The following is a 25,463-nucleotide window of genomic DNA, read 5'->3' on the forward strand; positions in this document are numbered from 1 at the left end:
GTTCTCCCAGGTCAGACCTCTTTCTATCACGTTACATGGACTCAAAGGTTTGAATTTGTTGGTTTTTTAATTTCACTTTTTTTTTTTTTCTTCTTTGGTTTCTACTTACCCTTTTCTTCCTTGGGTCATGTGAATATTGTTTGAATGTGAGCTGCTACCTTCCCATCTGCTTTGCTGCCTGTTATCTTTTTCTTTCCTGGAAGAGGATGATAGCTTGTCCAAGAGGAGGAACTGAATAGTGGAGGCCTTTATTTCAGCTTTACCCGTGGAGGTGAAATTATGCACAGGCCTTGAAAGAAACTGATCAGGGCTTTCCATCTAAGCCTCTCCCACTATTCTTAAAGCTGCAAGAATTCTGGAGTATAATTCCCATTCATAGGCGAGCCCTGATTCTGAATAGATTTTAAACACACACACACACACACATACACACACACACACACACACACAGAGACTTCTTTAGCCTTCTTTGATGTGACAGCAGCATTCGACAGAGACCAGGAGGGCACCACCCCACTACAGTCCCCGCGATGTTACACGGCCCTAATGAGTAACGCTTCGTAGTCAGATCAGTTTCTGATCAGCTTGGGGGCCCCTTTCTCTAGTGCAGGAAAGATGTTGGAGATGTGTTTTGGAGAAGTGCTTTGATGCCCATGGCGTTAGGTGACAGATCACAATAGTGGGGAGAAAGTGCCCTGACACCTGAGCTTGTGTGGTCGGTGAGGAAGGGAGGGGAAGCAGCTCTCTAAGTGGCTCTGAAGCACGGGGGAGACGAGACAGGGACTTCCCTCCTGGGAACCTGCACGCACCCCACCTCCTCCTACCCGCTGTGCCTGGGCCGTGATTGTAGGCTCTGTTCACCAGGTGGGAGGAGCCTACCTTGAAGCGTCGAGGCTTGGGATGTTTTCCCGCTGTGATGCTGACCATGGGCACCAGGAGGTTAGGGTTGGTAGTACCAATGGGAATGCTTTGACTGCCCATAAGGAGAACTGACATGCACTGACTGCTCTCTGGGTGCCAGGCACTGGGCTAAGCACTTGACCTACATTGATTCACCACTACAGCTACCTGTCAATAGGTACTATTTGGGGGGGTATTTACTTATTTATTTAAAAATTATTTGATTGAAGTGTAGTTGCTTTACAGTGTTGTGTTAATTTCTGCTGTACAGCAAAGTGATTCAGTTGGTACTATTGTTTTAATTGTATTTTTAATTTTGGTAGAATACACATAACGATTTTTACCATCTTAACCATTTTTAAAAAAAATTATTTTATTTTTGGCTTTGTTGGGTCTTTGTTGCGTGCGGGCTTTTCTCTGGTTGCGGCGAGCAGGGGCTACTCTTTGTTGCGGTGCACGGGCTTCTCACTGCGGTGGCTTCTCTTGTTGCGGAGCACAGGCTCTAGGCACGCAGGCTTCAGTAGTCGTGGCATGCGGGCTCAGTAGTTGTGGCTCGCGGGCTCTAGAGCGCAGCCTCAGTAGTTGTGGCGCACAGGCTTAGTTGCTCCGCAGCATGTGGGATCTTCCCAGACCAGGGCTCGAACCCGTGTCCCCTGCATTGGCAGGCAGACTCTCAACCACTGCGCCACCAGGGAAGCCCCATCATCTTAACCGTTTTTAAGTGTACAGCTCGGTAGTGTTCAGTACAGTCATATATTGGACAGCCAATCTCCAGAATGCTTTTCATCTTGCAAAACTGAAACTCTGTACCCATTAAACTTTTACTCCTCATTTTCCCCTCCCCCAGCCCCTGACAGCCATCATTCTGCCTTCTGTCTCTAAGAATTTGAATTTTCTAGGTATCTTATAGAAGTGGAATCATACAGTATTTGTCCTTTTGTGACTGGCTTCTTTCACTCAGCATGTCTTCAAGGTTCATCTGTGTTGTAGCATTTGTCAGAATGTCCTTCTTTTTTATGGCTGAATAGTAATAAATTGTATATATACCACCACATTTAATTTAGGTACTATTTTTTACCTCCATTTTATAGCGGAAGGACCTGAGGCTTTGAGGAGTTAATAAGTTGTCCAGCACCATGCAGTCAGTAGTGGAGCTGGGATCTGAACCCAGGTCGTGTGGCTTTAGAGTGCATGTGATCAGGAGTAAGCAGATGGTGGAATTCAGCTGGCAAGAGTGTGAAAAACCAGGGTGATTCTCACCTGGGTGGTGACACCTCCTCACACAGTGCTGTGACATTTCAGTAACCAAGTGTTCCCAAGGACCATATGTACACAGGTATTTCCCTCTGGTTTATATTGGCCTCTGGGAAGCTCAGAGCCAAATGTGAAGCCCACCTCTAGCAAATGGTATGAGACATATGGCTTATATTTCTGTCCCTTTCCTTCACCTTATTTTTCCATCTCCCTTCCCAATTTTATTACTTTAAAAAAAATCATGAACGGTGTGCATGTTTTGTCAGGTACTTCAGATTTTTTCTGGAACAAGGCAGAATATATAAATCGATGACATGATATCAGGTATTTTTGTTATTATTATTGTCTAAGGAATAACTGGTCTGTGGAGCAGTGGACAGAGACTAAAAAGGAGATTTTCTAACCTGACTCTGCTGTTAACTCAGTGTCTAACTTGGGCGAACGCGCATGCACCTTTCTGAGGCTCAGTTTTCCCGCCTGATAGATGGGGCTGCAGTTGATGACAGCGAACATTTCGTCTGTGGTGAGCCCTGTTCTAGGCGTTCCACATGGTTTATCTCCTTTAATTCTCCCCACATTCCCGCCCCACCCTTAATATTATTTTTCTTTTTTTCCTTATTAATTAATTAATTTATGGCTGCGTTGGGTCTTCGTTGCTGCATGCAGGGTTTCTCTAGTTGCGGCGAGTGGGTGCTACTCTTCGTTGCAGTGCACGGGCTTCTCATTGCGGTGGCTTCTCTTGTTGCGGAGCATGGGCTCTAGGCGCGCAGGTTTCAGTAGTTGTGGCACGTGGGCTCAGTAGTGTGGCTTGCGGGCTCTAGAGCACAGGCTCAGGAGTTGTGGCGCACAGACTTAGTTGCTCCGCGGCATGTGGGATCTTCCCGGACCAAGGCTCAAACCCGTGTCCCCTGCATTGGCAGGCGGATTCTTAACCACTGCGCCACCAAGGAAGTCCTGTTGTCCCCTTTTTAGTTGAGATAAATAAGGCCTAGAGAAGTGGGAAAACTTGCCTGAACTCCTACAGCTCCTGACTGCAAGAATCAGTGATCCGCGTCTGACTCCAAAGCCCAGGATGTTAGCCGCAGTGCTGGGCTACTTGCCTTGACGCAGCCTTTGAGGCTTCTGTCATCTGTGGCACGCATTCATCTAATTTCATTAAGTCTTTATTGGATTCCCAATTATGTGCCTCTTACTGCTCTGGGCGCTGATCCAGTATTGGGTTTAGAGTGAAGAAAAAGACACACAAAACAATGATCCCTTGGAACTTACATTCTAGTAGGGTTGTGTGGAGGAGGCAGATAATAGATGAACATGTAAGCAGCAGAGAATAATAAGTAACGCTTAGGAGGGTTCACAGAGGGTGCTCTGCCCGTGAGGGAATGAGGAAGAGCCCAGGAAGTGATGTTTAAGCTGAGGTCTGAATGACAAGGAGCCAGCCATGGGAAAGTCGGGGTTGGGCAGGGAGCATTGTAGGCAGAGGGCAAGGCCAGTGCCAGGGCTGTGGAGTGGGAATGAGTTTGTGTTTGAGGAACAGAGGAGACCAGTGTGCCAGAAGGTAGTGGACTGCTGGGGGAGAAGCATGAGATGAGGGCAAGGCCGTGGCTGGTAGGCGTCAGTGAGCTTGAGAAGGGGCTTGGAGCTGAGTTGAGGTGTGAAGATGCTCAGGGAAGCATCTGAGTCACGTTTACCGGTGTCATTCTGACTTCTGTGGGGGAAACGCATTGCAAGGAGTAGAAGCAAGCCATAATCCAGGTGAAAGGTGGTAGTCACAGTGATTAGGGTAGTCGAAGTGGAACCAGAGAGAAGGGGATGGGTTCATGACATGCTTTGGTGGGATCGTCTAACTCTGTAGGATGTCAGGTGCAGTTTCCTCCAGAGAAATGTCAAGCTCAAGTGGGCAGCAATCTGAGAGACCCCGATGGAGGTGGAGTGGGGTGCGCAGACGTGCAGCTGGTTTGGACTAAGGAGTCTGAGTGCTCCCTGCTTTGGTTTCTAGCCTTGAGCTTCTGGCCAAGGACCGGAGGGCAGTGGCTTCCTGCCTCTGACTTCCCGGCTGAGAGCTGCTGGAACGCCCCGCGATGAGCCCCGCAGAACGTGCCACTTCCTTTGCTCTTTCTGGGTATTTGTATAAAGCATTCTTTCCCACCAAGGATACAGAACATCAGAGTGATGTTGACTTCATGGGCCATATTTAACATACGGTTTTTCCTTGATGTGTCCTCTGTTCTTGCAGAAACTCCTGCCTCCGGTAAACTGTGTGGTGAGGCGCCTTCAACCACCCTGTCAGATGGATTTCAAAGGCTCAGTGGGGGCCCGGAAGAGCTGGGGCTTCAAAGCCCCACCTTGCCTCGGGGACCCTGGTCCAAGGGTACCCCTCAGCCCTCCTCTTTTATTTACATTTGAATTCACACTTGCTGGACCTTGCCCTGCTCCCTGTAATTCCTTTTCATGGGCTGGACTTCCCTGTAAGTACTCCAATTTTCAATGGAGAAACTGGTCTCAGAGAAGTTAGGTGATTAGTCAATGTTAGGTAGTGGCTGAGTCAGTTTGGGAATCCAAGATTCCTGACCGGGCCTCGTGCTCTGGCCACCAGGCCAAAGTGACCTAGCATGTGACCTTTTCCCAGGGTGTCTCATGGCGATCTTATACTGCACTTGGCCTAAGCCTGGAGATGCTCAGAGATTATAGACAAAGTCATCTGAAGTTCACTCCTGAGGCTTCTTGACAAACTCCTCTTCAAATAGTTTGCAGTCTATAGTTGCCAGTGGTTTTTTTTTTTTTTTTTTGTGGTATGCGGGCCTCTCACTGTTGTGGCCTCTCCCGTTGCAGAGCAACAGGCTCCGGACGTGCAGGCCCAGCGGCCATGGCTCACGGGCCCAGCCGCTCCGCGGCCCATAGGATCCTCCCGGACCGGGGCACAAACCCGCGTCCCCTGCATCGGCAGGCGGACTCTCAACCACCGTGCCACCAGGGAAGCCCTGTTTTTTTGGGTTTTTTTTTTTTTACACTCTTTTAGCATCATCTCTTAAAAACAATGTTTTGTTTTTGCTCACTTGAATTTCTTTTAAAATTTCTCTCGTATATTACCCATTCATTTAGTCAACAAACATTTATTGAGTTCTTACTGTATGCCAGGCATTGTGCTAGGTGCCGGGGATGGATTCAAAGATAATTTGGAGGCGTATGGGAGTGGATAATTACAGCACAGTGAGATAAGTGCTATAATAGAGGGATATATAAGGAGCTAGAAATAGCACTATGAATAACATCTCTGAACAAATTGCCTTCTTTTTTTCCTTTTGGATTATTCCCTTATGTATATTGCCCAAAGTGGGATTACTGGGTCATTTAAAAGATGAAAACAATTTGGCACAAAAAGATGTAATGACTTTGCCTGGGGAATATAGCTCAATTTTCAACAGGGGGAAGATTGTTGGCAATTCCAGATTTAGATACTTCACCAGGAGGATTGGGCAGTTTTTATACTATTTCTATCAATGTGGTGGCTTTCGGGGGAGCGCCTATTCTAAACATGTCACCCCACATGTAGAAACACCTATCCTTATATTTAATCTCACAGATTCCTTGTTAATGCTCACAAGAACCTAGCTATGTAAGTATGATCGTTTCCATTTTACAACCGAGGAAACTGTGCCTTCGTTAAAAGGAAGTGACTTGCTCAGCTTTCCATGGTTAATCAGTGGAGAATCCAAGAATCAAGTGTAAGGTCTTTTGATTCTATAACTCCCGTCCTGTACTCCATGCTCTTTTTACCAACTGGGGGGTACTTATGCTCCAGCGAGGGCCTGGAATTCATTTAGTTATCTGTAGAAACTCTTCTCGAGAAGGTCAGGATCCGTGAGATAGGTATAGAAGTCCTAACCTCCAGAGGGTCCAGGGTCCCGCTGTACATTGACCTGAAAGGACCTGAAGGCCCTTTATTCCTGACTCTGGCCCAGGTCCTGAAAGGTTAGTGCATGGTCTTAGCACTGAAGCACAGAATCCCAAGGAAAGCTGAGACCATGCCACAGTCCTGCTTTGAAACATTTATTATTTCCCTAGTATATTCAGCGGCATTTCCCTGACTTTTAATTCACTTATTTTGTTATTCGTAACATTTTCCTAGTATTTTTGGCATTTAAGTAAAAACTGCCCCTGCTACCCAGGGCTCATCATAACCAGACAGCAGTAGCTTGTGAACACCCTTGATGTTCCCGCTCACTCATTTTTTCACCTTCATGCTGTAACTCATGCTGTTCTTCTAGCCTGAGATGAACTCTCCCATCTTCATCCCTAGAACTCCTGCTTCTCCTGTAAACTTCTGCACAGATGCCACCTTCTGAATGAAGTAACCTCTGATCACCATCCGTTCCCTACCGTCCATACTCCCTTAGAAGCGATCTCTCTGTTCTGCTAACTCACAGCACAGTGGGCCGGGAGGCAATAAAGTATAACCGTATGGTGCTTACAGGCATGGGATCTGGATTTGAGTTTTGGCTCTGATGCTTCCTAGCTGTGTGATCTGTGAGGTCAGTTAACCTGATGAGTTGCCTCATCTGTCAAGTGGGTACAAATAATCACACGAAGCCACAGCTTGTTAGGAAGATTTGTACTGTCATCTGTGCTGCTTCTGTGGCACCTGCCATCACCTACTTTATGTTTTATCTCTGTTTCTAGACTGGGAGCTCTTTAAGCGCAGGAAGGGTCCCATCTTGCTTGTGCCTTTGACATACGGGACCTGCCACAAAGTCTCCTTTAAGGGAAAGGTTTCCTTATAACATCACTGGTGGCATCACTGAGTTCAGGCTCATTACAAGGCCCCAGTCACGGGGTGCCAGCCCGGCTGGGAGCTCTGTGATACGGAGCTTCGAGCACACGTAGCATGTGCTGGATAGGCCTCTGGCTCCTGCTTCTTGAGTGACAGAAAAGAGGCTAGAGCTTGTGTTTAGCCTGTGTTCTTCTGGTTCATCAGATTGCGTAGTGCTGACATTTCCCTAAAGGCAGAATGGAAATCCTGTTTGGAACACGAGACTTGGTTTCTTTTCTGGGTCTTCCATGGGTGAGTGTTCCGGACTAGAGCAAAGTGTCAATGGAGGGGTGGGTTTGGGGCAACTCTGAGGGCCACCCTCTCCTCTGACTTCTCTGGGTGGGGCCCCAGCGAAGGGTCCCTCCAGAGGAAGCTTTCGTTTAGACACTCCCACCGTTGCTGTGTTTGGAAGCTGATTACGGAAGGGGATTCAGTTCCATGTAACTTTCTCTTGTGTCATTTTCCAAAATGCGGTAGCCATGAGTCTCAAGAGCCCGTGCTTTAGCCTGGCACACCAGGTCCTCCATGTTCTGGCCACAGCATTCCTTTCCAGCCTCATGTCCCACCACCTCCCTCCATGTATTTTTGCCACTGGCCTCACCAGATTAGTCACTTTCCCCAAGAAGAACACCCTGAACTCGTCTCCTTAAGGCCTTAGCACACTGTGTTCTCTGGGCCTATTTCCCTCCTCCTCATACTTGGAAATCCTCTCAGGTCTTCAGGCCCAGTTTAGAAGGCGTCATCCGCAGAGCTCTTCCTGACCCTCAAAAGGACACTGCACGTACTGGTACTTTGCACACTTTTCCTTCTGTCTTGTCACGGGCGAGTGTGTCCCTCTTGAACCTGTGAGCTCTTTGAGAGCTCAAGGCATGTCTGACTCAGTGCCTGTATCTGCAAGGCCCGTACACTCTGCCTTCTTAAGGACAGGAGGTACCAGCAAATGCCTGTTTTGTGCACCTCTGAATGCAGGGCATCGACATCGTGGCAGCTAACAGTTGCGCCGGGGGGTGTTCAGAAGCTCATGCTAGGATTACCCGTGATTCATTTGATCATGAGCCCAGACATTTGAATAATGTTTTTGAGTTGCCCTGATACTAGCTCATTGCTAACCTTTCTCAGGCCTGCTTCTCACGTACCTGGCAGATGTCTGCTTAGTACCAGGGCTCTGAGCTCTTTATTTCACTTAAGATGTAGCGGCAAGATCATGCGGCAGCTTCTAGTTTTAGTTTTTTGAGGAACCTCCATACAGTTCTCCATAGTGGCTGCACCAATTTATGTTCTCACCAACAATGTAGGATTGTTCCTTTTTCTCCATACGATCCAGCAATCCCAATCCTGGGTGTATATCCGGACAAAACTATAATTCGAAAAGATACGTGTACCCCTATGTTTATAGCGGCCTTATTCACAATAGCCAAGATATGGAAACAACCTAAAAGTCCATTGACAGATGAATGGATAGAGAAGATGTGCTATATATACACAATGGAATACTACTCAGCTATAAAAAAGAATGAAATAATGCCATTTGCAGCAACAGGGATGGACCTAGAGATTACTATACTAAGTGAAGTAAGTCAGAAAGAAAAAAAACAAATATATGATATCATTTACATGTGAAATCTAAAATATGACACAAAAGAACCTATCTATGAAACAGAAACAGCCTCACAGACATAGAGAACAGACTTGTGGTTGCCAAGGGGAAGGGGAGGTGGGGGAGGGATGGATTGCAAATTTGGAAGTAGCAGATGCAATCAATTATATATAGAATGGATAAACAACAAGGTCCTACTGTATAGCACAGGGAACTATATTTAATATCCTGTGATAAATCATATTGGAAAAGAATGTGAAAAAGAATATACTTATATACATACACATATATATCTGAATCACTTTGCTGTATAGCAGAAATTAACACAACATTGTAAATCAACTCTACTTCAATAAAGTAAATTAAAAAAAAAGAACATAACAGCAGGGTGACATTCAAGAAGGATCTATCTGCTTTTAATGTGAACATTTTTTAGTTTGCAAGTTCAGACTTCGTTTTAAAATGTGAACACAGCAGAAGATTTTTTTCCAGGTATATTTCTGCCTCTAGCAGAACAGCTGTCCATAGTATAGTTTTAACTGCAAAATAATAAAACACAGGTCATGGAGCTTGATTTTGAAGACTTGGGGTCAAGTCTTGGCTTTACCATTTACTAGCCCCCAAATCTTAGACAGTTGTTTGACCTCCCTGACCCTTAGTTTCCTCAGTGGACAATTGGGAAACCTTTTTCATAGGGCTGATGGACAGTTGAAATGAGGTCTTAGGCATTAAATTGGGGTTTTTACTACTGTCTGGCTCATCAATTGGATTCGAAGGACATTTTTAGATAGCGGTTCCAAAGAGTTTGCTTTTGGTGGAAAATGCATGGATGTGTAAGTTTTCAGGCATGTATTTTGTTTTATTTTTTGGATGACGAAATAAATGAATTTACAGTCAGGGGACACACAGTATCTAGCAGGCCTAGTGAACATACATGGCTTATAAGACTCAGTTATAGTTCTAATAAATTAGAACCACAGAACCATAGGCTTTGAGAAATTGTAGATAGAAGCTTTGGAAGATGAGGGGGTGAGAATTGATTAATGCACACTGCCTGCAGGCTCTGTGCTTTGCATGCTGGGTACGGCATCCCAAGAAATGATTTCATACACCCTGATGGGTAGGTGATATTAGCCCCACTTTGAAGACAGGAAAGCTTGAGCTCAGGGAGGTTAAATAATTTACACAGGTCCCATAGCAAAGCCTTGAACTTTGCCCTGTACTTGTGATGGCCTCTAGAAATCCTTTCCATTTACAGAAGTGACAAGACCTGCCTTTATCCCTTCATTCCAGGGCAGCCACAAGTTCTGGGCCAGATAAAGCAATGGAAATCGGCAGTCTTAATGTCCCATAACTTGTTTAATGAGTCTAGAAAAGTGTCTTGACTTTTCCTGCCAGGAATCTGCTCATTTGGAGCTCCTTTGACTGCACTCATTCATCAACCTTTACTTCTCTTTCTCCCTCTTGGGGAGATATTTGCCATTGGCCAGCTGCACTTTTGAGGTCAGGGGTGTATTTGAAGATGACTTCATATTTTCTTTAAGAAAAAAAATTACAGGTGGAAATTAAATCTGTTGAGCATTTCCCATCATCTCCTCCAACATGTGGTAGTGGGAAGAGGCAGCACGGGGCTGGGAGGTAGGGAGTTCTCACCTGGCGCCTATCACTGACCAGTGAGAGGACTTGGGCCAAGCCTTCCTTTCCCTTTCAGGGTTTCAGCGTCTTCATCTGTAAACAGTGAGGGCACCATCAGGTGACTCCTAAGATTTTAAAACTCTGCATGTCTTGTGGTGTCAGAACCATCAGTTTCTGCTGAGCTGCGTAATCCTGCAGCTGTTTCTCTGCTACTTTCCAATCTTCAGGTTTAATCTATTCAACAATGTATAATTTTTTAAAGGGACGCTTTTATAGATACTTCTGAAAATAAAATGGGGGGGGGAATAAATGGATGTTAAAAAATAGAAAACAACCAATTAAATGGTGTATAGTATGTAATTCTCCTTGGAAACTTACAGAGAAATCGAGGCGCACTTTAACAACTGGTAATTTAAATTGCATTTGAACTCTGCTAATGGTTTGTTTGCATGAGAACTTCAATCATTTCACAGTGGTTTTTTAGCAGAACTGCTTGTTCTCTTTATGGAAAAGAAGAAAAAAAATTGTTAGAAGCAAAGTTGACAGTGGAAAAGGGTAACCCTGTTCATTTGTGCATGGAGAGAAGCTAGCCAGTGCCTGAGACATTGCCCCAGGCCCAAGGTGGAGAGCTTTACCTTTCAGCGAGGTTTGAAAATCTGGGAAGTCAGCTGCCCTTTGCTGCTGTTGTAGAAACGGTATGATTGATATCTCCCTCTGCAAGGAGAAGCTTAGGTTTCCTGGGGCTTGGAGGTGGGGTCTTTTTGTTTTTATTTATTTATTGTTTTTGAGATTTTACTGTTCACAGAGCCAGTGTTGGACTCCTCACATTCCATCCCCTCAGCAAGTTTGAAATTATGCCTTTCTCTCATTTTAGTGAGATGGCTTTGAAATTTCGAATGCCCGTCAAGAGTGCTAGCTCTCAGGAAACACATTGCTTTGCTGGACTCACCTTGATTATACTCCATTTTCCCAACTTAGTCTTTTTCTGCTGTTGGGCTATATGCAAAAACTTTTTTTTTTTTTAACATCTTTATTGGAGTATAATTGCTTTACAATGGTGTGTTAGTTTCTGCTGTATAACAAAGTGAATCAGCTATACATATATACATATGTCCCTATATCTCCTCCCTCTTGCATCTCCCTCCCACCCTCCCTATCCCACCCCTCTAGGTGGTCAAAAAGCACGGAGCTGATCTCCCTGTGCCATGCGGCGTCTTCCCACTAGCTAGCTATTTTACATTTGGTAGTATATATAAGTCCATGCCACTCTCTCACTTCGTCCCAGCTTACCCTCCCCACTCCCTGTGTCCTCAAGTACATTCTCTCTGTCTGCGTCTTTATTCCTGTCCTGCCCCTAGGTTCTTCAGAACCTTTTGTTTTTTTTTTAAGATTCCATATATATGTGTTAGCATATGGTATTTATTTTTCTCTTTCTGACTTACTTCACTCTGCATGACAGACTCTAGGTCCATCCACCTCACTACAAATAACTCAATTTCGTTTCTTTTTATGGCTGAGTAATATTCCGTTGTATATATGTGCCACATCTTCTTTATCCATTCATCTGTCGATGGACACTTAGGTTGCTTCCATGTCCTGGCTATTGTAAATAGAACTGCAGTGAACATTGTGGTACATGACTCTTTTTGAATTATGGTTTTCTCAGGATATATGCCCAGTAGTGGGATTGCTGGGTCACATGGTAGTTCTATTTTTAGTTTTTTGAGGAACCTCCATACTGGTCTCCATAGTGGCTGTATCAATTTACCTTCCTACCAACAGTGCAAGAGGGTTCCCTTTTCTCCACACCCTCTCCAGCATTTATTGTTTATAGATGTTTTGATGATGGCCATTCTGACAGGTGTGAGGTGATACCTCATTGTAGCTTTGATTTGCATTTCTCTAATGATTAGTGATGGTGAGCATCCTTTCATGTGTTTATGCAAGAGCTTTGAAGCCGGTGTTCTGAGGTCTGGGTGTGTAAGTCCTGGTTTTCTCTGAAGCTGATTGCGTGGCTGATGGCAGGTCTCTTGCCAGCGAGTGTCAGTGACCTCTTCTGTTACAGTGGCCGTACGTCGGTCCAGTGGAGCGAGCCCCGGACTTGAGCCCTGGGGGGCCTGCCACTCACTAATGGTGTGCTCCTGCGTGGCCACCTCCCTCCTCTGGCCCCCAGGTTCTTCTCCTGTCAGTTGGAAGAGTTGAAGTGGGTTATTTTTAAGGTCTCTCTCAACTTTGAGCTTGTACAGGTATTTGAAGATTGAATGGGATCATATTCACAAAACAGTTGTATAATTGGTTCAATACTGTTTAAAATGACAGCAATGAAAATGGGAGTAGTCATTTTTCTGGTATGTGGATTTCCCCTGTGTCTACAGAAGACACGTTTTGTAACAACCAGCTACCCTGGAATACTTGTCTGTTGGAATATATATTGCAGAATCCATAGCAAAACACTGATTGTTCTTAATGAAATAAATAAAGTCCTCCAGTAATGAGGACTTCCCAGGAAGCATCAAGGTTGTCCAGCCCTCTGCTGCTCACTGGCTCTCATGTTTTGGGCAAGGAAACTGAGGTTCACAGCGGCCACTAGATCCCATAGTTAGAAATCTATCTCCAAACTCATACTCCTTATCTCTGTTTATTTATTGTAGTTCAGATTTTGCTGTTAATTTTTCTTGCCTAAAATGTGAGTATCTAATTGATCTATCTCTTTTACTTCTGATGTTATGGTGAAGCCATATTCCCCCCGAAAGCTGAGGTATGAACACTGGGGTACCAGCCTTCTCTTTCCTCATCATTCTAAGGCACATTAGTGAAATAGAAGTGCGAGGAGCTGACTGGCCGCTCAGGAGATACCGAGGTCAGCCACTAGATTTGCGGGTTTCAAGCCTGGTCTTCATTCCCAGTATGGTTTACCCAGTAAGTTCATAAACTTGGGAAGTTCTACAGCTGGTAAGATCCTAGAGATTCATAAGCAACCTTCTTCTCCCATTTGCACAGGTGGGAACATTGAGGAAGCGGAACTGAAGACAGAATCCAGTCCCCTGATTCCAGTTCAGTGCTTTCTCTGTTGTTCTGCAGGACACTCATCGGAGGGAAGATATCTGTCCGCAGTTGGTGAGTCCTATGCAAAGAAGAAAACTTTCTCCTTTTGTAATCAATATGCATATTTTAATGAGTTTTAAAAAGCAGTGGTTTCCATTTAAAGCATGGGCACTGGTAACTAGGATGGGCTAAGAACTAAGAAGAACAAAAATGTTCTTCCTGTCTTCTTGAGCCGAGTTCATTGGCAATGGACAGGATATAATAATGCTAATAGAATGTGTGGCAAAGCAAAGGCAGGACTCAGCTCTTGGAAGGTGGCAGGAAGAGAAAATTGGAAGAAGATTTGGACGAATGAGGATTTTAGATTGCCAATAATTGCATTGCTTCCTTCTTTCTCCTTTGTCATGGAGGGAAGTGTTCTTGAAATTGAAGGACCAGAAAGAAAGTGTCAATGAACAGTGTTGTGGGCGTTTCTGAGGAAAAGAAGTAGTAGTATTGAGCGGCTCTTGCTCTCCCCGGTGCAAGATGCTTCTTCTGTGATCTTACTGTATTTTCACATCAACCCTTTGAGGTAGGGGAAGCTAAATTCGCTTAGTCAAGGGTGTGCACCTGTGCCTTAAAGGGCCTGCACGGGCTCCACAGGGATCTGAGTTTGAATCTTGGAATCCTGTTGCACACTGAGAAAGGAGAATGGTGAGCAGGTAAGGGAAACTTTCCCTTGTGTTTTGGAATTCCTCTGTGTTTATAGCAGGTAGAACATCGTATTCTAGAAAAGAATCGATGGTGTGGGATACCCTGGGCTGTAGGGGGATCTGAGGAAAATAGCTGGGGGATTCTGGGAAAGGCTTCTGTTTAGAATTCTAGATTTTTGCTCTCCATCTCCAGGGCCAGTCCCTATATGCCCCACCTCTGGCTTTTTACCAGATAAATAATACGTGTTGCCATGTTTATGGTGTAGTTTTTCAAAAGGGAGCAGATGCTGCTGTGATCCATAAAACCTAATTTCATTTAAAAGTATGGCTGAGTTTCCAGTTACATTTTGTCACCCTTTGCTTTCTTAATCGATGTATATTTAAAGAACACCCAGTGTTCTTTGCACCTATGGATCTGCATAAGATGAAAGGCTGGAAACCACTGCTTGGACTCTGTTAACATTTCAAACATGGTCTGAGATGTTTTGCCCTAAGCATATACTTTGAGCATCAGATGTAAACCTTTGTTCTCCGCTCTACTGCCTGAGTTTTTTCAGTGCTTAAAATTAAATTGTGATGAATATGAAGCCTTGTACTTGGATTCAAACAAAAAATCGAGTGTGTCGTGACAGAATGGGAGAGAGCACCTAACCAGGAGCACGTTGGAAGAAACTCAGAAGCGTCTGTTGTCCATAAGCTAATTATGAGCCAGCAGTGGTCTTCCAAAACACTGACGCAGCCTCAGGTTGCAGTACAGAGAGAACGACGTGGGTGGGTGACCCTGCCAGAAGCTGGCAAGTCCCGAGGTCAGGTGGGCCTTAGGCTCAGTTTGAGCAGGACCTGGGCTCCGTTTCTCTGCAGTGCTCCTTGCTCTGCCCTCTTGTGTGTGTGTTGGCTTCATCCTCAGGATGTTTCCCCTCTTGGTCACGAGCTGGCTGCCTGCTGTCACCTGGAAGCTTATGGCAGCTACACAGTGGAGAAGAGGAGGTTCCTCCGAAGAGTATGTGAGTGCTGATACGGGGCAGAGAGAGGACTAAGGCTTTGTGGGCGACCATAAACCTTTTTTTCTACCCTTCTGTTGGGGCTCTCCTAGGGTGTTGGACTTTAGTCCTTGCCTCCTCCTCTGAAAGGGACGTTAGCCAACTGGCCTCTCCACACTAGGATGCTGAGAGGACCGGAAATGATGTCCCACTGTTACAGGAATGAGACCGGTAAAGGCAGGATGCAGGGCACACGTGACAATGGCCTTTAAGAATATAAAATGCAGTCAGAAGAGGGGCAGCATCTCCTGCTCATATGTGTAGCTCCACAGGCTAGTGGGATCTCTGGCATGTAATAGGTGCACAGTGCATTTTCCTGGATAGAAAGACTAAATCCAAAGGTAGTGACTGGCCCTTTTCCTGAGGGTGTTCTATCAGGTGCTGGCCAATTCTCTGTTGGAAAGCTTTAGGAATTCTAGCACAGATGAGGCTGAACTTCATGGTTTTATGAGAATGAAACAAATAACTGGACAGAAACAGGCTTCTGGGACCAGTACACCTTAAGAAGTTTGAGAGTGCATAAAAACGCAGTGAGTGTGGTGGCATGGGGTATCAGAAGACCTGCCAAATATTAGATGTGCAACCCTAGAAAACAACATCCCTCCACCTTCATTCCCCTGATCAGAGAATTAGGAATAATAATCGTTGTCCTGCCCACCTCTCGTGTTTGTTTAGAGCAAGTGGGTTGATAGATGCCAACTTGTTTTGCAAACTGTAAAGTGTGGTCCATACATGATAGGTCATTACACTTGTTTCCTTCTTTAGTTTCAACATAAAGAATATAAAGAAAAATAAGACATTGACAATAAAGAAAAATATTGATCTTGAATATAAAGAAACATAAGACAATGGAATGTGCAATCGCCTGCACTGTTCCTGGTGCATAGTATATGCTCAGTGTGTGTCCTTCCTTCCAACTCTGTACCCACATCATCCCCAGGACCGGATGGGCAGTAATTTGTCCGCAGTCTTGGAAAGGAGCTAGACCTGGAACCTAGCTTAATGATCATCGTTGAAGTTGAGATGAAGTTGTGTATCATGATTACTTTCCATATTTGTTTTTGCTCTAGGCAGCAGGAGGTGGAGGGAGGTAGATTCAGAGACTGAGGAAGTCTCAGTGCTTTGAGAAATTCCCTAAAAGCTATAGTCTAGCCATTTGAGACTTGCATTGTTTGAGTAGATAATCACACCTGCTCTAGGCGTGACTGGCCTAGTGGGAGTCAGGAAGGAAATTATTTCCCTCTGTTGATACTAGTGTACAATTGTTGATGGTAGCCAAGGGCTTTCAGTTTTAATATTTCCTCTTTGGTCCTCAGAAGAATCAGGTATTAATCTCTGCCGGAAGCAAAGCATTGGTCACTTCCGTCAGAGGTGAAGGTCTTGGCTCCCTGCAGCCTGTCAGTCAGGTGATTTCTGGGCATGTGTGACCATCTGTATAGCCAGCTTTAATGCTTTTATGTTACTGCTTCAAAAGTTACGAAAGGATTTGTTGGGTCTGAGCAGGGACTCATCCAGACTCCTGAGGCCCTGTGGCTGTTCTGTAACCAAGGGATGAGTTGTCGGAGATGTTTTGCTGTCCATGTAAGTAGAAGGTGGAGCTGGCTCTTTTGTTTCCTTCCTCCTAATTCCACATGCTTCTATTTCCTGACCTCAGCACAGTGGACACACTTGTACTCTACCTTGGGCAGAGCCCTAGGTTGTCAGGAGTTCTCAGGTTCTCCCCCATTGGGCTACTATGTGGTGGAGGGGGGCTGATGGCGAATGGATGGAGAGCCCCCTGAGTCCTGTATAGATTGCTGCCAACTATTTACTCCTGGTTCACAGGGCGTGTGCTTGCTCTCTGCCCAGGTCTTTTTTTTTTTCTTTAACGTCTTTATTGGAGTATAATTGCTTTACAGTGGTGTGTTAGTTTCTGCTGTATAACAAAGTGAATCAGCTATACATATACATATGTCCCCATATATCCTCCCTCTTGCATCTCCCTCCCACCCTCCCTATCCCACCCCTCTAGGTGGTCAAAAAGCACGGAGCTGATCTCCCTGTGCCATGCGGCGTCTTCCCACTAGCTAGCTATTTTACATTTGGTAGTATATATAAGTCCATGCCACTCTCTCACTTCGTCCCAGCTTACCCTCCCCACTCCCTGTGTCCTCAAGTACATTCTCTCTGTCTGCGTCTTTATTCCTGTCCTGCCCCTAGGTTCTTCAGAACTTTTTGTTTTTTTTTAAGATTCCATATATATGTGTTAGCATATGGTATTTATTTTTCTCTTTCTGACTTACTTCACTCTGTATGACAGACTCTAGGTCCATCCACCTCACTACAAATAACTCAATTTCGTTTCTTTTTATGGCTGAGTAATATTCCATTGTATATATGTGCCACATCTTCTTTATCCATTCATCTGTCGATGGACACTTAGGTTGCTTCCATGTCCTGGCTATTGTAAACAGAGCTGCAGTGAACATTGTGGTACATGACTCTTTTTGAATTATGGTTTTCTCAGGATATATGCCCAGTAGTGGGATTGCTGGGTCACATGGTAGTTCTATTTTTAGTTTTTTGAGGAACCTCCATACTGGTCTCCATAGTGGCTGTATCAATTTACCTTCCTACCAACAGTGCAAGAGGGTTCCCTTTTCTCCACACCCTCTCCAGCATTTATTGTTTATAGATGTTTTGATGATGGCCATTCTGACTGGTGTGAGGCGATACCTCATTGTAGTTTTGATTTGCATTTCTCTAATGATCAGTGATGCTGAGCATCCTTTCGTGTGTTTGTTGGCAATCTGTATATCTTCTTTGGAGAAATGTCTATTTAGGTCTTCTGCCCATTTTTGGATTGGGTTGTTTGTTTCTTTGATATTGAGCTTCATGAGCTGCTTGTAAATTTTGGAGATTAATCCTTTGTCAGTTGCTTCATTTGCAAATACTTTATCCCATTCTGAGGGTTGTCTTTTCATCCTGTTTGTACTTTTCTTTGCTTTGCAAAAGGTTTTAAGTTTCATTAGGTCCCATTTGTTTATTTTTATTTCCATTTCTCTAGGAGGTGGGTCAAAAAGGATCTTGCTGTGATTTATGTCATAGAGTGTTCTGCCTATGTTTTCCTCTAAGAGTTTTATAGTGTCTGGTCGTACATTTAGATCTTTAATCCATTTTGAGTTTATTTTTGTGTATGGCGTTAGGGAGTGTTCTAATTTCATTCTTTTCCATGTAGCTGTCCAGTTTTCCCAGCACCGCTTATTGAAGAGGGTGTCTTTTCTCCATTGTATATTGCCTCCTTTATCAAAAATAAGGTGATCATAGGTGCATGGGTTTATCTCTGGGCTTTCCATACTGTTCCTTTGATCTATATTTCTGTTTTTGTGCCAGTACCATACCATCTTGATTACTGTAGCTTTGTAGTATAGTCTGAAGTCCGGGAGCCTGATTCCTCCAGCTCCATTTTTCTTTCACAAAATTGCTTTGGCTATTCGGGGTCTTTTGTGTTTCCACACAAACTGAAATTTTTTGTTCCAGTTCTGTGAAAAATGCCACTGGTAGTTTGATAGGGATTGCATTGAATCTGTAGACTGCTTTGGGTAGTACCATCATTTTCACAATGTTGATTCTTCCAATCCAAGAACATGGTATATCTCTCCATCTGTTTGTATCATCTTTAATTTCTTCCATCAGTGTCTTATAGTTTTCTGCATATAGGTCTTTTGTCTCGAGTAGGTTTATTCCTAGGTATTTTATTCTTTTTGTTGCAGTGGTAAATGGGAGTGTTTCCTAATTTCTCTTTCAGATTTTTCATCATTAGTATGTAGGAATGCCAGAGATTTCTGTGCATTAATTTTGTATCCTGCTACTTTACCAGATTCATTGATTAGCTCTAGTAGTTTTCTGGTAGCATCTTTAGGATTCTCTATGTATAGTATCATGTCATCTGCAAACAGTGGCAGCTTTACTTCTTGTTTTCTGATTTGGATTCCTTTTATTTCGTTTTCTTTTCTGATTGCTGTGGCTAAAACTTCCAAAACTATTTTGAATAATAGTGGTGAGAGTGGACAGCCTTGTCCTGTTGCTGATCTTAGAGGAAATGGTTTCAGTTTTTCACTATTGAGAATGATGTTGTCTGTAGGTTTGTCATATATGACCTTTATTATGTTGCGGTAAGTTCCCTCTATGCCTATTTTCTGGAGGATTTTTATCATAAATGGGTGTTGAATTTTGTCAACAGCTTTTTCTGCATCTGTTGAGATGATCATATGGTTTTTATCCTTCAATTTGTTAATATGGTGTATCACATTGATTTGCGTATATTGAAGAATCCTCACATTCCTGGGATAACCCCCACTTGATCATGGTGTATGATCCTTTTAATGTGCTGTTGGATTCTGTTTACTAGTATTTTGTTGAGGATTTTTGCATCTATGTTCATCAGTGATATTGGCCTGTAGTTTTCTTTCTTTGTGACATCTTTGTCTGGTTTTGGTATCAGGGTGATGGTGGCCTCATAGAAAGTGTTTGGGAGTGTTCCTCCCTCTGCTATATTTGGCAAAAGTTTGAGAAGGATAGGTGTTAGCTCTTCTCTAAATGTTTGATAGAATTTGCCTGTGAAGCCATCTGGTCCTGGGCTTTTGTTTGTTGGAAGATTTTTAATCACAGTCTCAATTTCAGTGTTTGTGATTGGTCTGTTTATATTTTCTATTTCTTCCTTGTTCAGTGTTGGAAGTTTGTGCTTTTCTAAGAGTTTGTCCATTTTTTCCAGGTTGTCCATTTTATTGGCATATAGTTGTTTGTAGTAGTCTCTTATAATCCTTTGCATTTCTGCAGTGTCAGTTGTTACTTCTCCTTTTTCATTTCTAATGCTGTTGATTTGAGTGTTCTTTTTTTCTTGATGAGTCTGGCTAATGGTTTATCAATTTTGTTTATCTTCTCAAAGAAGCAGCTTTTAGTTTTATTGATCTTTTTTTTTTTTTTAGTTTTATTGATCTTTGCTATCATTTCCTTCATTTCTTTTTCATTTATTTCTGATCTGATCTTTATGATTTCTTTCCTTCTGCTAACTTTGGGGTTTTTTTGTTCTTCTTTCTCTAATTGCTTTAGGTGTAAGGTTACATTGTTTTTTTGAGATGTTTGTTGTTTCTTGAGGTAGGATTGTATTGCTATAAACTTCCTTCTTAGAACTGCTTTTGCTGCATCCCATAGGTTTTGGGTCATCATGTTTTCATTGTAATTTGTTTCTAGGTACTTTCTGATTTCCTCTTTGATTTCTTCAGTGATCTCTCGGTTATTTAGTAGTGTATTGTTTAGCCTCCACATGTTTGTATTTTTTACAGATTTTTTCCTGTAATTGATATCTCATAGTGTTGTGTTCGGAAAAGATACTTGATACGATTTCAGTTTTCTTAAATTTACCGAGGCTTGATTAGTGATACAAGATAGGGTCTATCCTGGAGGATGTTCCATGAGCATTTGAGAAGAAAGTGTATTCTGTTGTTTTTGGATGGAGTGTCCTATAAATATCAATTAAGTCCATCTTGTTTAATGTATCATTTAAAGCTTGTGTTTCCTTATTTATTTTCATTTTGGATGATCTGTCCATTGGGGAAAGTGGGGTGTTAAAGTCCCCTACTATGATTGTGTTACTGTTGATTTCCCCTTTTATGGCTGTTAGCATTTGCCTTATGTATTGAGGTACTTCTATGTTGGGTGCATAAATGTTTACAATTGTTATATCTTCATCTTGGATTGACCCCTTGATCATTATGTAGTGTCCTTCTTTGTCTCTTGTAATAGTCTTTATTTTAAAGTCTGTTTTGTCTGATGTGAGAATTGCTACTCCAGCTTTCTTTTGATTTCCCTTTGCATGGAATATCTTTTTCTGTGCCCTCACTTTCAGTCTGTATGTGTCCCTAGGACTGAAATGGGTGTCTTGCAGACAGCATATATACTGGTCTTGTTTTTGTATCCATTCAGCCCCAGTCTATGTCTTTTGGTTGGAGCATTTAATCCATTTACATTTAAGGTAGTTATCGCTATGTATGTTCCTGTTACCATTTTCTTAATTGTTTTGGGTTTGTTATTGTAGGTCTTTCCCTTCTCTTGTGTTTCCTGCCTAAAGAAGTTCCTTTAGCATTGGTTGTAAAGCTGGTTTGGTGGTGCTGAATTCTGTTAGCTTTTGCTTGTCTGTAAAGGTTTTAATTTCTCCATTGAATCTGAATGAGATCCTTGCTGGGTAGGGTAATCTGTTTTTTTTTTTTTTTTTTTTTTTGCGGTACGCGGGCCTCTCACTGTTGTGGCCTCTCCCGTTGCAGAGCACAGGCTCCGGATGCGCAGGCTCAGCGGCCATGGCTCATGGGCCCAGCCGCTCCGCGGCATGTGGGATCCTGCCAGACAGGGGCACGAACCCATGTCTCCTGCATCAGCAGGCGGACTCTCAACCACTGCGCCACCAGGGAAGCCCTGGGTAGGGTAATCTTGATTGTAGGTTTTTCCCTTTCGTCACTTTAAATATGTCCTGCCACTCCCTTCTGGCTTTCAGAGTTTCTGCTGAAAGATCACTTGTTAACCTTACGGGGATTGCCTTATATGTTATTTGTTTTTTTTCCCTTGCTGCTTTTACTATTTTTTCTTTGTATTTAATTTTTTATAGTTTGATTAATATGTGTCTTGGCGTGTTTCTCCTTGGATTTATCCTGTATGGGACTCTCTGTGCTTTCTGGACTTGATTGACTATTTCCTTTTCCATATTAGGGAGGTGTTCAACTATAATCTCTTCAAATATTTTCTCAGCCCCTTTCTTGTTTTGTTCTTCTTTTGGGACCTCTATAATTTGAATGTTGGTGCGTTTAATGTTTTCCCAGATGTCTCTGAGACTGTCCTCAATTCTTTTCATTCTTTTTTCTTTATTCTGCCTTGCGGTAGTTATTTCCACTATTTTATCTGCCAGGTCACTTATCCATTCTTCTGCCTCAGTTATTCTGCTATTGATTCCTCCTAGAGAATTTTTAATTTCATTTATTGTGGTTTTCTTCATTGTCTGTTTGCTCTTTACTTCTTCTAGGTCCTTGTTAAACATTTCTTGCATTTTCTCCATTCTATTTCCAAGATTTTGGATCATCTTTATTATCATTACTCTGAATTCTTTTTCAGGTAGACTGCCTATTTCCTCTTTATTTATTTGGTCTGGTGGGTTTTTACCTTGCTCCTTCATCTGCCGTGTGTTTCTCTATCTTGTCATTTTGCTTAACTTACTGTGTTTGGGGTCTCCTTTTCACAGGCTGCAGGTTCGTAGTTCCCGTTGTTTTTGGTGTGTGTCACTAGTGGCTAAGGTTGGTTCAGTGGGTTGTGTAGGCTTCCTGGTGGAGGGGACTGGTGCCTGTGTTCTGGTGGATGATTCTGGATCTTGTCTTTCTGGTGGGCAGAACCGTGTTCGGTGGTGTGGTTTGGGATGTCTGTGACCTTATTATGATATTAGGCAGGCTCTCTGCTAATGGGTGGGGTTGTGTTCCTGTTTTGCTAGTTGTTTGGCATAGGGTAGCCAGCACTGTAGCTTGCTGGTCGTTGAGTGGAGCTGGTTCTTAGCGTTGAGATGGAGATCTCTGGGAGCGCTTTCGCCGTTTGATATTACGTGCAGCCGGGAGGTCTCTGGTGGACCAATGTCCTGAACTTGGCTCTACCATCTCACAGACTCAGAGCTGACATCTGGCCAGAGCACCAAGACCCTGTCAACCACATGGCTCAGAAGAAAAGGGAGAAAAACAGAAAGAATAAAATAAAATAAAATAAAAAAGTTATTAAAACAAAAAATAAAAAATATATTAAAATAGAAAAATTAAAAAGTAATAAAAAAAGAAAGAAAGAAAGATCAACCAAACCAAAAAAACAAATCCACCAATGATGGCAAGCACTAAAAACTATACTAAAAAACAAGCAAACAAAAATGGACAGACAGAACCCTAGGACAAATGGTAAAAGCAACGCTATACAGACAAAATCACACAAAGAAGCATACACGTACACCCTCACAGAAAGAGAAAAAGGAAAAAACAATATATTTATATATATATTAAAAAAAAAGGGAAGAGAGCAACCAAATCAATAAACAAATCTACCAATGATAATAAACTCTAAATACTAAACTAAGATAAACATAAAACCAGAAACAAATTAGATGCAGAAAACAAACCCCAAGGCTACAGTTGCTCCCAAAGTCTACTGCCTCCGTTTTGCGATGCTTCGTTGTCTATTCAGGTATTGCACAGATGCAGGGAACGTCAGGTTGATTGTGGGGATTTCATCTGCTGCTCCTGAGGCTGCTGGGAGAGATTTCCCTTTCCCTTCTTTGTTCGCACAGCTCCAGGGGCTCAGCTTTGGATTTGGACCCACCTCTGCGTGTAGGTCACCTGAGGGCGTCTCTTCCCTCAGGCAGGATGGGGTTAAAGGAGCAGCTGATTCGGGGGCTCTGGCTCACTCACACCAGGGGGAGGGCGGGATATGGAATGTGGGGCGAGCCTGGGGTGGCAGAGGCCAGCGTGACGTTGCACCAGCCTGAGGCACGCCGTGTGTTCTCCCGGGAAAGTTGTCCCTGGATCACGGGACCCTGGCAGTGGCGGGCTGCACAGGCTTCCGGGAGGGGAGGTGTGGATAGTGACCTGCACTTACACACAGGCTTCCTGGTGGCTGCAGTAGCAGCCTTAGCGTCTCATGCCCATCTCTGGGATCCGCACTGATAGCTGCAGTTCGCGCCCATCTCTGGAGCTCGTTTAGGCAATGCTCTGAATCCCCTCTCCTCACGCCCCCCCAAACAGTGCACTCTTGTCTCTTAGGCAGGTGCAGACTTTTTCCTGGATTCCCTCCCGGCTAACTTTGGTGCACTAGCCCCTTCAGGCTGTGTTCACGCAGCCAACCCCAGTCCTCTGCCTGGGATCTGACCTCTGAAGCTTGAGCCTCAGCTCTCAGCGCGGCCCACCCCAGCTGGTGAGCAGACAAGCCTCTCGGGCTGGTGAATGCTGGTCGGCACCGATCCTCTGTGTGGGAATCTCTCCACTTTGCCCTCCACACACCTGTTGCTGTGCTCTCCTCTGCGGCTCTGAAGCTTCCCCCTCTGCCACCCACAGTCTCCGCCCACGAAGGGGCTTCCTAGTGTGTGGAAACCTTTCCTCCTTCACAGCTCTCTGCCACTGGTGCAGGTCCCGTCCCTATTCTTTTGTCTCTGTTTTTTCTTTTTTCTTTTTCCCTACCCAGGTACGTGGGGGTTTCTTACCTTTTGGGAGGTCTGAGGTCTTCTGCCAGCGTTCGGTAGGTGTTCTGTAGGAGTTGTTCCACGTGTAGATGTATTTCTGATGTATCTGTGGGGAGGAAGGTGATCTCCGCGTCTTACTCTTCCGCCATCTTGAAGGTCTCCCTCTGATCACCAGGTCTTATATTAGGTGCTTGGGAAATCGAGGTAATTAAGTTATAGCTTCTCAAGGGGCTTAGATGAAAGGACGGGGGAGTGGAAAGTATTGGGAACATTGGGGAAGGTTTCTAGGAGGAGGGGGCCTGACCTCAGAACTTCTCAGTGAACCATGGAGCTGCAGTTTGGCTGGACAGGTTCTCATGGTGGTGTAGCTGATGGCAGAACACAGCTGGGCAGGCAAGGAGCCTTTCACCTTCCACATGTGTTTCAGTCTCTGGTTTATTTCCCATCACTGTACTGCTGCCGAAAGCGTCATCTTGATTTTGATATTATTTCCATGATCACCTCCAGGTGGCCAGAGCATGCCTGGGTATATGTTACCAAGCCAGCAATCATCTGTACATTCTGTGGGACACAGGTTCCTTTCAAGAGTTCCTGATAGCCAGTCTCTTTTGGTCTACTCCCTAAGCCTCAAGAAAAATGGTGGTGTTGGTAGGGGCCTTTAAAGTAATCCAGGACTGGACCTCTCAGGTTGGAATGCTGTCTTCTCTATCTATCGCTGCATAACCAGTTACCCCAAACTTAGCAGTTTAAAACAAGAAACATTATGTCACAGGTTCTGTGAGTCAGGAATCTGGGAACAGCTTAGATGGGTACCTCCAGGTCTGTCCTGAGGTTGCAGTCTCATCTGAAAGTTCCGCTGGGGAGGACCCGCCACCAAGCTCAGTCACATCGTTGGCAGGATCCAGTTCCCCACGGTTTGTTGGACTGGGCGCCTCAGCTCCTTGCCGACTGTTGGCTGGAGGCTGCCCTCAGTTGCTCGCCTTATGGGCTTCTCCATAGGCAGCTCACAACGTGGCAGCTGACTTCCCTCAGAGCAGGTGAGCAAGACACAATCCCTCAGACCAAGTCACATCCACAGCCTTTTTGTAACCTAATCCTGGAAGTGACACACCACTTCCTCTGCCTCGTTCTGCTTGCTGAAAGCAAGTCCCTAGATCCAGCCCAGTCAAGGGGAGGGACTGCACAAGGGCCTGAAGCACAGGAGGTGGAGTTACAGGGGGCCCTCTGGGCGCTGCCTGCCTCAGACACCCAAGCTTACATG

General features: G+C 44.2%; 1 protein-coding gene across 6 annotated transcripts in view; it reads left to right on the forward strand.

Annotated features, from left to right (window-relative positions):
- Nucleotides 1-25,463, forward strand: part of LPP (LIM domain containing preferred translocation partner in lipoma) — a 700,420-nt gene that overhangs the window by 56,302 nt on the left and 618,655 nt on the right. For all 6 annotated transcript variants that reach the window (XR_012331429.1, XM_019946127.3, XM_073804014.1 and 3 more), the window contains exon 2: nucleotides 13,194-13,310. The gene's annotated coding sequence lies outside the window, so the exon portion shown is untranslated. The remainder of the gene's footprint in view (nucleotides 1-13,193; nucleotides 13,311-25,463) is intronic.

The sequence above is a fragment of the Tursiops truncatus genome, chromosome 4 (genome assembly GCF_011762595.2).
Source record: "Tursiops truncatus isolate mTurTru1 chromosome 4, mTurTru1.mat.Y, whole genome shotgun sequence".
In the NCBI taxonomy this organism is placed as follows: domain Eukaryota; kingdom Metazoa; phylum Chordata; class Mammalia; order Artiodactyla; family Delphinidae; genus Tursiops; species Tursiops truncatus.